Source organism: Rutidosis leptorrhynchoides, chromosome 1, assembly GCF_046630445.1.
Source record: "Rutidosis leptorrhynchoides isolate AG116_Rl617_1_P2 chromosome 1, CSIRO_AGI_Rlap_v1, whole genome shotgun sequence".
Lineage (NCBI taxonomy): Eukaryota > Viridiplantae > Streptophyta > Magnoliopsida > Asterales > Asteraceae > Rutidosis > Rutidosis leptorrhynchoides.
In genome coordinates this window covers 209,057,334-209,071,177 of record NC_092333.1, presented here as the reverse complement: position 1 = coordinate 209,071,177, position 13,844 = coordinate 209,057,334, and positions in this window count along the sequence as shown.

The following is a 13,844-nucleotide window of genomic DNA, read 5'->3' as shown; positions in this document are numbered from 1 at the left end:
ATATTTTCTTCATATGAAATCATGGATTTAATGAGTTAATATGATATTAAACTCATTGATTTATCGTTAGTTCTAGATTACATAATCTCTAAAACTTTTAGAAATTACATAATCGCCATATCGAGCGGAAATAATCGATGTAGAACGATTGATTATGCTCGAGGTACAAAATGATATGTTGAGGCATGTGATGTTGAAACTTGGGTTGTTGATGGTACTGTTGGTGTCGGTGATGTTGGTGAAGCTGGTAAGTTTTGCACCATATTCTCCAAAGCCACTACTCGAGCACGAAGCTCGTTGACTTCTTCTATTACTCCGGGATGATTGTCGGTCGGAACGAGCGAATGAATTAGATTTAGAATTTTAGACAGAATATAATCGTGGCGAGATATTCAGGAAATGAGGGTGAAAATGGTGTTTCGAACAAGTTCGTCGGTGAATGCTTCAGGTTCTTCGTCAAGAGGTGAATTCGGTTGACGGAAAGGATCGCCTTCTTCGCGTTTCCATTGATTAAGTCAACTTTGAACCCATCATATGAATTAGGGATGGCTGATTGATTGATTCATTCTGGTGACGCTGCTTTCGGAGCTGGAGTGGGACCTCATCTCGGAATCCGAGGGACTTGAACTAGTTGTGAGTTCCATTTCGTACGATTGAAAAAAGGATTTTTTTTTCCGATATGAAATGATTTTCGAATATCGAATAATATTCTAATTACATAGAATACCTATATTTAGTATAGAAGATCCCGTAGATTACGGAGGGAATTAAGGAAACGGGTCAGATAAAGTCTACAGTAACAGATACGCTAAGATATGAATTTATCTGTACACTATCTATCAAATAAGTGCAGGAAGTCGTGTCTAGACTTAGGAATGATAAGCAGGTAACTTTCCACTAGGAATGACAAACAATACTTATAATATGCAGCTAAGGTCGAAGTCCAGACTTGCTAATGCATCCTAACAACTATCAGTTAGACACACTAATGCAAGACCTGGTTCGCTAGGACCAACGCTCTGATACCACCTGTGAGGACCCGTCCTTATCCACCTGGACGAAGTCATCAACATTTGGTCCCATTGCGATGATCGACTCCAAGTAATGTCTTTAAAATGAGCAAATGCACAGCGGAAGACTTAGTTCGTACCTGAGAATAAACATGCTTAAAAGTATCAACCAAAAGGTTGGTGAGTTCATAGGTTTATCATAACAATGATTTCAATATGTTAATAGACCACAAGATTTCATAATCATAAACATAATACACTCGCAAGTGTATGTAAAGCATTCTAAGTGGTTGAGCACTTGGTAACCATACTTAACATTTAATCACGTCGCATATTCCCTTTATTATGAAATCTCACTACACCGTACCAAGTGTAGTCACCGAAACGAAGTACTGTGCAACCGTTGAATACTGGTCGTCTAGTCCGGTTGGGGTTGTCAGGCCCGATAGATCTATCAACAGGATTCGCGTTTACAATACCCATGTAAATAGTAGTTACCAAGCTACAGGGAAGTATGCCAGTGGTACAACTCAACGTAGAATGTATTTTTAAGTACTTGTGTCTATTTCGTAAATATTTATAAAAGCAGCGCATGTATTCTCAGCCCAAAATATATATTGCAAAAGCAATTAAAAAGGGAGCAAATGAAACTCACCATACTGTATTTTGTAGTAAAAAATACATATGACGACATTGAACATGTGTAGGGTTGGCCTCGGATTCACGAACCTATATCAATTATGTATATTAACACATATACTAGTAATCAAATAATTTCACTTATTAATCTTATAATATTTATATATTAAGTGTTGTAGTTATATGAAATTTATTATAAATCCTAATTAATACCTATATTTTATGTATATTTTGTATCTTAAATTATTTGTCATCTATATTTATTTTGTATATATATTTATATATAATTAATATTTTTTCAAAAATCAATAATTTGCTATATAATTATGTTTAATATATAATTATATGTAGTATTACTATAAGTATACTTTTATATACAAAATATTTATTTGTTATGAAAATAATAATAATGATAATAATAATAATAATGATAATACTAATTATCTCAATGATAATATTTATAATAAATTTTTTTTTTCAATTATAATAAGAATAATATTATTGAATATGATAATCTTAATAATTATAGTAATGATAATATTATTAATATTAATAATAATAATATTAATAATAATAATAATATAAATAATAATAATTATAATAATAATCATAAGAGTTATAGTATTATACCATCCGATTCATTTCATGCATCATCATCAACATAGCGTATATCATTATCATCCTCACCATATCGTCATGATCATTTTATCATTATAATACTCATCACTCCATGTACATCATATCTATTATTATCATTTACATCATCAATCATTATCGTCTTCCCTCAACATCATAATCATACGATCATCTTTCTTAATTATTACCCTCATCAATACTTGATCATCATATAACCCGTCACCCCCTCCCTGTGTTATCAATACGATCACAAGTTTCCATCATCTAGTAATGATTCATTTAAGGAGCCCAAACTGTAAATCTCCAAAAGAAAAAGCATTCGGCCCACACAGCAGCCCATAATCAAGCAGTCCACTATCCCTTTTATAATCCAAATAATATATCTGTTTCTGTCGATGGGAATGACGAAAGAAAGGGAAGAAAAAAAAACGCGGTTTACTTTAATAATCCACTAACAAGTAGGGTTTGTTTGTTTTATAATTTATAATAGAAAAGTGTCGGCCATCATTAAATCATCATCTTTACACGTCTAATTATAACACGAGAAGGAAAGTACTGCAGCAACAACAGTTCAGTAAGAAAAATATTGCAGCAAAATTGTTTCGTAGGGTTTGTGGATGGGTTTGTAAACCCTGAAACATGAGTAACATCTTGTGGTTTTGTTCGGATAGAAACAAAAAGATTAGAGTAGCCACGATGGTATCCTTGGACAGAAAATAAATAAAGAGCGATGAGGATGATGATGGTTTTGTGGTTGAGTTGATGATGAATCGAAACAGCACAGAAGAAACAACATACTAGCGGTGGCAACAAAAGGTCATGTTTTTGAGGGTTCATGTGATCGAGCTGTTGGGTTATGATGGTTGATCAACTAGTTATTTCAAGTAATAAAAGGAAACATGATCATATTATCGTAATTAAGGGTTGGTGATCTTGTTTTTATAAAAAATATAGCAGGTGATAGTGGCGATGGTTGGGTGATTTTGGGTCTTGTGGAGATTTTAGTGATTATTTAAACAAAGAACAAGAGGTAAAAACCTTCGTTAGGTTGTGGTGTTTATAGAAACAGGAACGGATTAATTACAACGATGATGATGGTAGTGACATGGGTTTGTGGTGATTTGAGTTTGTTTGATAGTAGAAGGTCTCGGTTTATTAAACATAGCAGCAATCCATGGTGGTTGTTCGTGGATTCAGTCAAGACAGAAGTAGGAGAGGAAGAGAAAATGGTGGTTTCCATGGTTGATCGTTTCAAGAAAGATAGTAGAAGAAAAAGAGATAGTTAGAGAGAGAGAAAGGTGATGGTTGATGATGGCGGACACGAGGGTTGCAGAAGGGTGGTGGAGTATAGTGGCTCCGTTGGTAGTTGTAGGTGATTGAGGTGATGAAAGTGGCAGACTAGATGGTGGTGAGGGTAGTTCTATGGTTTTGCTTGTAATGAGGAAAAACACAGAGAAGATGGTGAGAGTGGATCATAATGGAAGATGAAGGTTGTTCCGGCTGAAATAGGAAGAATAAGATGGCAGTTTTAGATGAAGATTGATGGTAGCCGGTTGTCAAGAAAAGAATAGGAGAAGAAGAAGTCTATATGAATATATTTTCTCTGCCTATGATTCATATGTGTATGTAGATATATAATCATATAGTAATTAGTAATATCATGAATGAGAAAATGAAACGTTCAGTGGAAACATAACTTTTTAAATAGTGAAGCCATCACTTTGTCAGTATACCATCGACATAAAAACACATGGAAAGAAAATTTAGAAAGTTGATTAACTTCTTCTGTATTTTGTATCTATATACAGAGAGTTACATTTATATTTTATATAATATATCATATGATTTATTTATAATATTCGATACTTATCACATGTTAATTAACAAACATCAAACAACTGGTTAAGATGGATTTCGAATAGTATGCAGAGTTGGAGACATCTTGTTTTCATATTTGATCAAGACATATATTGATAATTGTTACATTAAAAAAAATAAACAAGTGATTTGGTGATTCTTGGGTTAATAAAAACAACTTGTGTGCTTTTCATATTGTATTGTAGATGTAAACTTGCATATATATAAGTTAAAAGGTTCACTGTAGCATTATTGACGTAATAGTGATAGTCTCTTTAATTATTATATATTGCTTTATTTTTACATAATTAATTCTATCACTCACATCATACAATACTTCAAATTATATTTTAATTTATTATATCTATATATATGCATATCTATTTACAAGTAAATGTTCGTGAATTGTCGAGCACAGTCAAATGGTAATTGAAAAAATGAAACAGTTCAAAATTTTTGAGACTCAACCTAACAGACTTTGCTTATCATGTAGAAAATATGAAATCGTATTGATAGTTTGGTTCAAAATTAGTCGAAATTTTCTGGGTCGTGACATTTTCCAAAATAGCAAAATCCTTGACTGCATTAACGCATAAAGGGAGGAAATTTGAATGGAAGGATGAACAAGAAAAAGCGTTTCAATTGTTGAAGAAAAAGTTAACTACGGCACCTATATTGTCATTACCTGAAGGGAATGATGATTTTTTGATATATTGTGACGCCTCAAAGCAAGGTCTCGGTTGTGTAATAATGCAACGAACGAAAGTAATTGCTTATGCGTCTAGACAATTGAAGATTCACGAGCAGAATTATACGACGCATGATTTGGAATTAGGCGCGGTTGTTTTTGCATTAAAGACTTGGAGGCACTACTTATATGGGGTCAAAAGTATTATATATACTGACCACAAAAGTCTTCAACACATATTTAATCAGAAACAACTGAACATGAGGCAGTGCAGATGGATTGAATTGATGAATGATTATGACTTTGAGATTCGTTATCACCCGGGGAAGGCAAATGTGGTAGCCGACGCCTTGAGCAGAAAGGACAGAGAACTCATTCGAGTATAAGCTATGAATATAATGATTCACACTAACCTTACTACTCAAATAAAGGAGGCGCAACAAGGAGTTTTAAAAGAGGGAAATTTAAAGGATGAAATATCCAAAGGATCGGAAAAGCATCTTAATATTCGGAAAGATGGAACCCGGTATAGGGCCGAAAGGATTTGGGTACCAAAATTTGGAGATATGAGAGGAATGGTACTTAGAGAAGCTCATAAAACCATATACTCAATACATCCTGGAACGGGGAAGATGTACAAGGATCTCAAGAAACATTTTTGGTGGTCGGGTATGAAAACCGATGTTGCTAAATACGTAGGAGAATGTTTGACGTGTTCTAAAGTCAAAGCTGAGCATCAGAAACCATCAGGTCTACTTCAACAACCCAAAATCCCGAAATGGAAATGGGAAAACATTACCATGGATTTTGTGACGACCCGGAAATCTTCGACCAAATTTAAAAATTAATCTTTATATAATTCCGACACGATAAGCAAAGTCTATTTAATTGAATCTCAAAATTTTTGAACTGTCTTCATGAAACCATTTGACCTTTGACAAATTCCAACGATTCACGAACAACTGTTTGTAAACAGAGATGTATATATCAATATATTTATATATGTAATATATATTATGATATAATAAAACATATTTATATATATAAAGTATTTTGAATATATAATTATATATTTAAAAACTTTAGATATATTTATTAAATATAGAAAAACTTTCACTAACACTCACTTGATGTGATCATTATGTCGACACACCACCATCTCTTTTCAATTCACTTTTTCTTTTGCTAACCTCTCCCTTTCATAATTAAAATTTGCGTGTACTAGTGAATGTTATTATAATGATTAAGTCACAATAAATTTTTATATCTCGGTTGGCATTCAACTACTACGGCTATTTATTTTTTATTTTTATTTTTTCTCTTCTTTGTTCTAATCGAACAAGTCATCTCAACACATATCAGATTATGAGTCAGCTTGAAAATGACTTGTTAGAATATCATGAAGTAAAGCATAACCTACTTTTGGTTTCTTTTGAAAAAGTCACGTACATATATTGATCAAATCTTGACCCAAGTAAATATACATATATCATTATGAAATATGAGATTTTCTAAAGACGTTTAACCATGACTGTTGAACAACGGAGCACGAAATAATACCCTAATTATTATGTCGACGAATAGGGAATGGTGGCTATACTGTTTTCCTTCTAATTCAATTAGGAGATGATATTATATATTTATAGTCTTTATGAAACCCACTTGTTTCAATTAGTTCACCTGTGATTGTTAGAATTATGAAGTGAATTATTGTGGTCATTTGTTTCTATCTATAATTTGATTATATTTACGTAAGATATATACATAATAGACAGACAGCTCACTAAACCACTACTTATTCCTTTACAAACTCATGTGCAAGACATTTCTTTTAATTCTTTAAACCATTTAATGTTTTCTGCTGTTCTTATTTGACTACAATTCCCTACAAGCTTCTTTTTCTTCGATTAAATAGATTTATGGTTCCCACAACAAACTCGATTAATGTTTCTATTTCGAGTATTGATCTTCAATCACCACCTTCCAACACCACATCATCAAGATCTTCCACCACCTTCTAACAATCGACAACCACAATCCATCCTGAAACCACCACCATCTCCATCATTTAAACACTAACACCGAATCAAACCATGATCATTTTGTTGCCTTTCTTTCCTACTGGAATCGATCAGCTACTTCTGTTTTCTATATGATAAACCATTACCACCGAACTGTTAATGTTCTAATTTGACCATCGAGCACCATCATATCACCAATTCATCGTAAAACCACTTGTTTGCTATTTACTCGAGCCATTTGTTGCTGCTATAAAGCTTATGCATTTGGTTGATCTCAACCACAATAATAGTACCTCAAACCCAGTTATTATTTCGGTCGGACTGCAAACATCACCACCCTTCATCCACCAGTTTCATCACCATTAAATAACCATCACCTTGATCATTCCTCTATCACTCTATCACCTCTTTCAGCAAACCAAAAACCTACTGTTCGATCAACACCACCTTCAACCTTAAATCAACCATCACTCTCTCACCTCTTCCTCTCTCTCTTGTCCAATGACCACCCTAACCATCACCTTCCATCGTTATCATCCACTTAAAACATCACCACAAGGCTGCAAACCCGTCATCACGTATGCAATCACTATTCGACAGAATCATCATCACCACCTCGATCATTTTGCAGCTAACAGTCCATTTTCTGCTGCAACTTCGTAAGCTATTCGTTTATATTTCTCTTCTTTCTTTTTCTTTCTTTGTCTCCTCCGCTGCTATTATTGCAAGAATGGTGACAAGGAAATAAATACATAATGATAATGATGATGAAGATAATATGATGTTTGATGATGGTGATGTTAACCGTTTACTGATTCCACTATGCCTGTCTCTTTTTCTCTGGCCAAAAAAAAAAAAAGGGAATCACATAAATTGACAAAGTGTTAGTGGCACACTCACTTTTTGTCTACTGCAATATTTATTTAATTCTTGGTTTTAATCGAGCATACTGTGGTACTAGGTCAGGCCACGAAATGTTGGTGGGTTTATTAGAGTGCTACATGGGTTTATCATATTGGACTTTAGATAATTTGGGCTGCTTTCATATATAAATAGGCTTAGTTCTTGGGCTAAAATCCCATAACAATTTATATGATTGGGCCGATAACATTTAGGATAATCCGATGTTAAATGTTGATGAAATGAGATTAAAGAGTTTCGATGATAAATATCGACTATGTGGTACGTGATGATGAGTAAGATGGCGATATAGATGATGTTATGATAATCGATTATATTGATTACGATCAAGAATGATGATGATGGAAGTGAAAGGATAATGAGAAAGATGATATGCTATGATAATGGAGATGATAATTGTAACGACCCGGATTTTTCCAATCGTTTTATACTTATGAGATTAATATTTACATAAATTAAACCTTACCAACATGATAAGCAATCCAAATTGTTGAGACTTATATTTTTGAAAAGAGTTTTACACAACGTTTGACAGTCCAATTTGACCGATGATATCACGAACTATATAACATACGATAATTATACGTTTGTGTATATATATGTATTTATATATATTTAACCTGATCTAAGGATAGTTTAACATCTCATTGTGTACTAATGACAATGAGTTATAAGTATATTTTGAAACTACTAACTTAAGTTTTCAAAACGATAACTATACGTAACATTCTTTGATATATATACTTATAACCTATAATGCTTATACATGTATCGTATATATAATGTATTTAATCACTTTTTAAGGACTTAAATACATAAAACAATATAAGTATATTCACAAAAGATAGCTATATTTGAATTCTCATTCCGTTTCCTCAAGATTTCTATACGTATATCTAGGGTATATGTACCTGTATCATACCCAGCTTCTATATGTATTTACTATTGGTATATACACATAAAATCAATATCCTAATCAACATTATTACTGCCCTAGATATGAGGTAACTAGGATTTGTCAAGTAGCATGAATTATTAGTAAGAAAACAAAATTAAGAATCCTTTTCTTTCTTTATAAACTATAAACATTTTTATGAATGAACACCATTTCTTCACTCCATTTTCTCATACCTACACCCTCATTTCTCTCTCAAAATACTCCTAACTTCATACTTGATCATCTCCAAGCATTTTCCCCATCACTTAGCTTCAATTACAAGCCTTAAACACCATAAGAAAACTCTTTCAAGAACATATCAAAATAACCACCCATTTGAAGAAGTATACTTCCAACCTTTTAATCTAACTCCACCACTCTTTGATTCCAAGATTTTTTCTTATCTCTTACAGTAACTTTGTTCAAGTAACTTGAGGTAGTAACCTTGTTCATAATCTTGTTCGATTCATAACTATATAGCTATCTTATTTTATGTTGTAAAATTTTAACAACAAGAACATAGTTTGAATGATTTCAAACTTGTTTGCAAACTAAATAGATCCTTCTAACTTAACTTTTAAAATACTTCAAGACCTGTAATATATCATAATGATATGCTAACTTAACAAGATATAACTTGGTTTTACAAAGAACACCTTAAAAACTGAATCTACATCGTCAGAGTGCAATCGGGGGCTGTTTTGGGTTGGATAATTAAAAACCATCTTGAACTTTGAATTGGAAGTTCATGTTTTGGAAAAATGATATTTCTTATGAATATGTTAACACATAAAAATTTCATGGTTTAACTCAAAGTGCAAGTATTTTTAGAAAAATGATCATTAAATGTTGTTTTTATGATGGAAAATGATCACTTTCATAAGTTTTACCAAAGTTTGACCTATAACTTGTCATTTCGAATACAAACTAAGGTATTTTCAGTTCATATTATTGACTCTATCCAAGGAAGTGGCAAGTTGAACCAACAAAAACGGAGTTGTAATGAAGAAACTACGACTAAAACAAGATTGGGTATCCGAAGCTAGTTTAGCTACGAAAATATTTGGAGATAAAGTAAATTAATCATATCTTTTCTAATTAATATGATATTTTATATATAATTACTTATGATTTGATTTTATATATTTCAGGACCACCCGTAAACAACACGAGAAGATTAATCATAAGACCTCATGATTGTACGCAACACGTCATTTGACAACACGGTACTTTATGTACGCAACACGTCATTTGACAACATGGTACCATGGGTCAAGATTAATTCTGATCAATACGAATACGATGGGGTCTTTATTTATTTTATTGAGCAACTAATTGTGGACCACTAACATCGGACTGCTAACTACGGACTAAGAAAATATTAAAAGTATTATAAGTGTGTATATATATATATATATATATATATATATATATATATATATATATATATATATATATATATATATATATATATATATATATATATATATATATATATATATATATATGTAACGATTACTTGAAAAGAAAATATGTTGATATATTATATATATATATATATATGGTTAGGTTCGTGATATCTATCGGAGACCAAGTCGAGTTAAATACCTTCAAGGCAAAAGTGAGTATATAGTCCCACTTTTAAACTCTAAATATTTCGGGATGAGAATACATGCATTTTATGATTTACGTAATGGACACAAGTGATAAAAAAATATATTCTACATTGAGTTGTACCACTGGCATACTTCGCTGTAGCTTGGTAACTACTATTTACATGTGGTATTGTAAACGCGAATCCTGTTGATAGATCTATCGGGCCTGACAACCCCAACCGGACTGGACGACCAGTATTCAACGGTTGCACAGTACTTCGTTTCGGTGACTACACTTGGTACAGTGTAGTAAGATTTCATAATAAAGGGAATATGCGACGTTGATTAAATGTTAAGTATGGTTATCAAGTGCTCAACAACTTAGAATATTTTTTATTAAAACGTTTATGTATATGAAATCTTGTGGTCTATATTTATAACGCTGCTAGCATTAAACCTATATCTCACCAACTTTATGTTGACGTTTAAAGCATGTTTATTCTCAGGTTCCTAGAAGTCTTCCGCTGTTTGAATATATGTTAGAGAAACCATGTGCATGGAGTCATACATGTTTTATTCGAGGAAGCATTGCATTCACAAAATCATCACCGTGTATTTATTTTGACTGCATTGTCAATGGAAGTATTCTTGTAAACTGTTATTTACGGTGATTGTCTATATGTAGAAATCATCAGATGTCGAAAACATTGAATTTTAAATATTCATTTATGGTATATCTTTTCAAAAGAATGCAATGTTTATAAAACGTATCATATAGAGGTCAAATGCCTCGCGATGTAATCATATGTTATTTTATTCGTCCCTATGGATTGGGTTGGGTCGTTTCATATGGTATCAGAGCGGTGGTCTTAGTGAACCAGGTCTGCATTAGTGTGTCTAACTGATAAGTCGTTAGGTTGCATTAGTGAGTCTGGACTTCGACCGTGTCTGCATGTCAAAATTTTGCTTATCATTTTGTGTCGAAAATCATCTACTTATCATCTGTAGGAAATTACCTGCTTATCATCTTAAGTCTAAACGCGTCTTACTGCATTCATTGCATGAATGGTGTATAGACAAAGTTCATATCTTAGCGTATTTGCTAATTCATATCTACGCGTATCTGTTACTGTAAACTTTGTCTGACATATTCCGTAAATCCCTCCGTAATCTACGAGATCTTTTGTTCTATATATGTGGATATTCTATATAATTAGAATACCACCCGATAGCCGGAAAATCATTTCATATCAAAAAAATCCTTTATTCAATCATACGAAATGGAACTCGTCACTAGTTGAAGTCCCTTGGATTCCGATATGGAATACCACTCAAGCTTCGAAAGCAGTGTGACCGGAATGGATCAACCAATCAGTCATCATCTATTTTGGATGGATTGGGGATGGGTTCGTAGCCTCCTCAATCATTAGAGACAAGAAGAAGGTGATCCCTTCCATCCACCAAATTGCCCTCTTGACGACGAACCTGAAGCACTTACCGGCGAACCTGTTCGAGAAACCATTTTCTCTCTTATTTCCAGAGTATCTCGTCACGATTATATACTACATCAAATTCTAGATTTTATTTATCCTCTCGTCCGAACTGACAATCACCCCGGTGTAATAGAAGAAGTCAACGAGCTTCGCACTCGGGTAGTGGCTTTAGAGAATACGGTACGAAGGTTACAAACACCATCAGCAGCATCAACAGCATAACCAGTACCGTCAATAACATCAACATCGCAAGCCTCAATACCCTAAGCACCAGCAGCATCACCAGCATCAACGTTATCACCATCATCAACATCAACAGGATCATTACCACCACCAACAATCACATCCGCATCACACGCCTCAATATCACCATCCGTACCTCGGATATCAACGTCACACGCACCATTGATATCAAGAAGTACCAACAACAACAAAAGATGAAGTATTGATTCATAACTTCATCGGTGAAACATTCTATGGTGATTATGTAATCTCTAAAGAAATAGAGATTACCTATTTCTGCCTTAACCATAAATCAGATGAGTGGACAAAAATGATAAAAGGAAGAGTAGAAACCCCGACAAGAATGATGCGTAAGGTACAAGCTAGACTTGTTTTACCAACAGCATCAGCAGTACCCTTAGCCTCACCAACACAGTCAGTGCTGTCAACATCGTTAGAATCGTCAGCAACTTTAACATCACAAGCTCCACCAGTTCAAGAATCACCGTGGACATCATCAATAACGCGTATATTGCATCAACGAGTTATGAAGTATTAACTCATTCTTCTGAAGAATTTATATAAATATTTTAGATATATGAATTCGGAAACCAAAATAAATCTTTTCGTACTAAGCTATTAAGTATGAATTGAAAAAGGGTAGATACTACTCGTTTAAATTCATACTACAAATATGCAATGATGTACGTCCTTCGTCAGCAACTTAATCATCGTTAACTACAATCCATGTTTCAATTTAATGAATTCCGTTTTATAATAAACCAAGTGTATTATTCAATAATATGTTTGATTTTACACTTTCATCTTCAATGTACTCGAAGCTTACTGGGAAACAACATTCATATCTTGCGAAGTTAGCAAGAGTTCAATGAGTATCAGCATGATTCACTAAGGAAATATATATAAGAATAAATAATGAAGTATTGATCCATAACTTCATTAATATTCTGTGAAGAATATGTGGTTCCTAATCGTTGTAGAGATTACTTATTCTAGCTCAAACCGAAAATCAAATGAGTCTAATATTATATTGACTTATTAAATTCATGATTACATCTGAAGATGATATATATGTACATATATTTTCATAAAGATTGTAATAAAATTCTCCGGTACAAAATATTACTTGTGAATTTTTTTTTTAACGGGTAGGTAATACCCGAGAGATATATAAATTCACAATTAATATGATTATATTCTTCGACTCTGATTCAACAATCATCTACTATAATATACATTCTTTCATAGAAATCAAAACAACCATTCTCATCCAAATTTGAATACGACAAAACGAAATCCAAGTCAAGACTTAACAGAAGACATCACTCTTAGGACTCTTACATCTTTCAAAACTATACTTTGACTTCAAAACTATGCTAGAACATCATTCGATTCTTGGAACCCATAAAAATATTTGTATCATTCAAAGTCCTAAAACATCATATGTATATTAACAATTACAATCTATGATCAAACCCTTCGAAATTCCTGAAGACACTTCAAATAATGGACAATCGAGATGATGATCCAACCACACATTACCCGCAGTCTTGCACCTGAAAAGCTCTCGAAACCAAGGACATAATTTAACACGTATCCACGTTAAATCTTTTAGCATTTATTAGCAAAAATAACTTTGCGATTCCTTTTCAAAATAGCAAATTTTGTCACAGTTTCAGCAAGTCAACCTCGACTTTCCATTCGAAGTAGCCTTATTATAACCTGTAATACATACGATTACCCTTTTGTTACCAGGGAACCTTTTATATTCCACGACATTATCAACAGATGTACCAGCAACTCG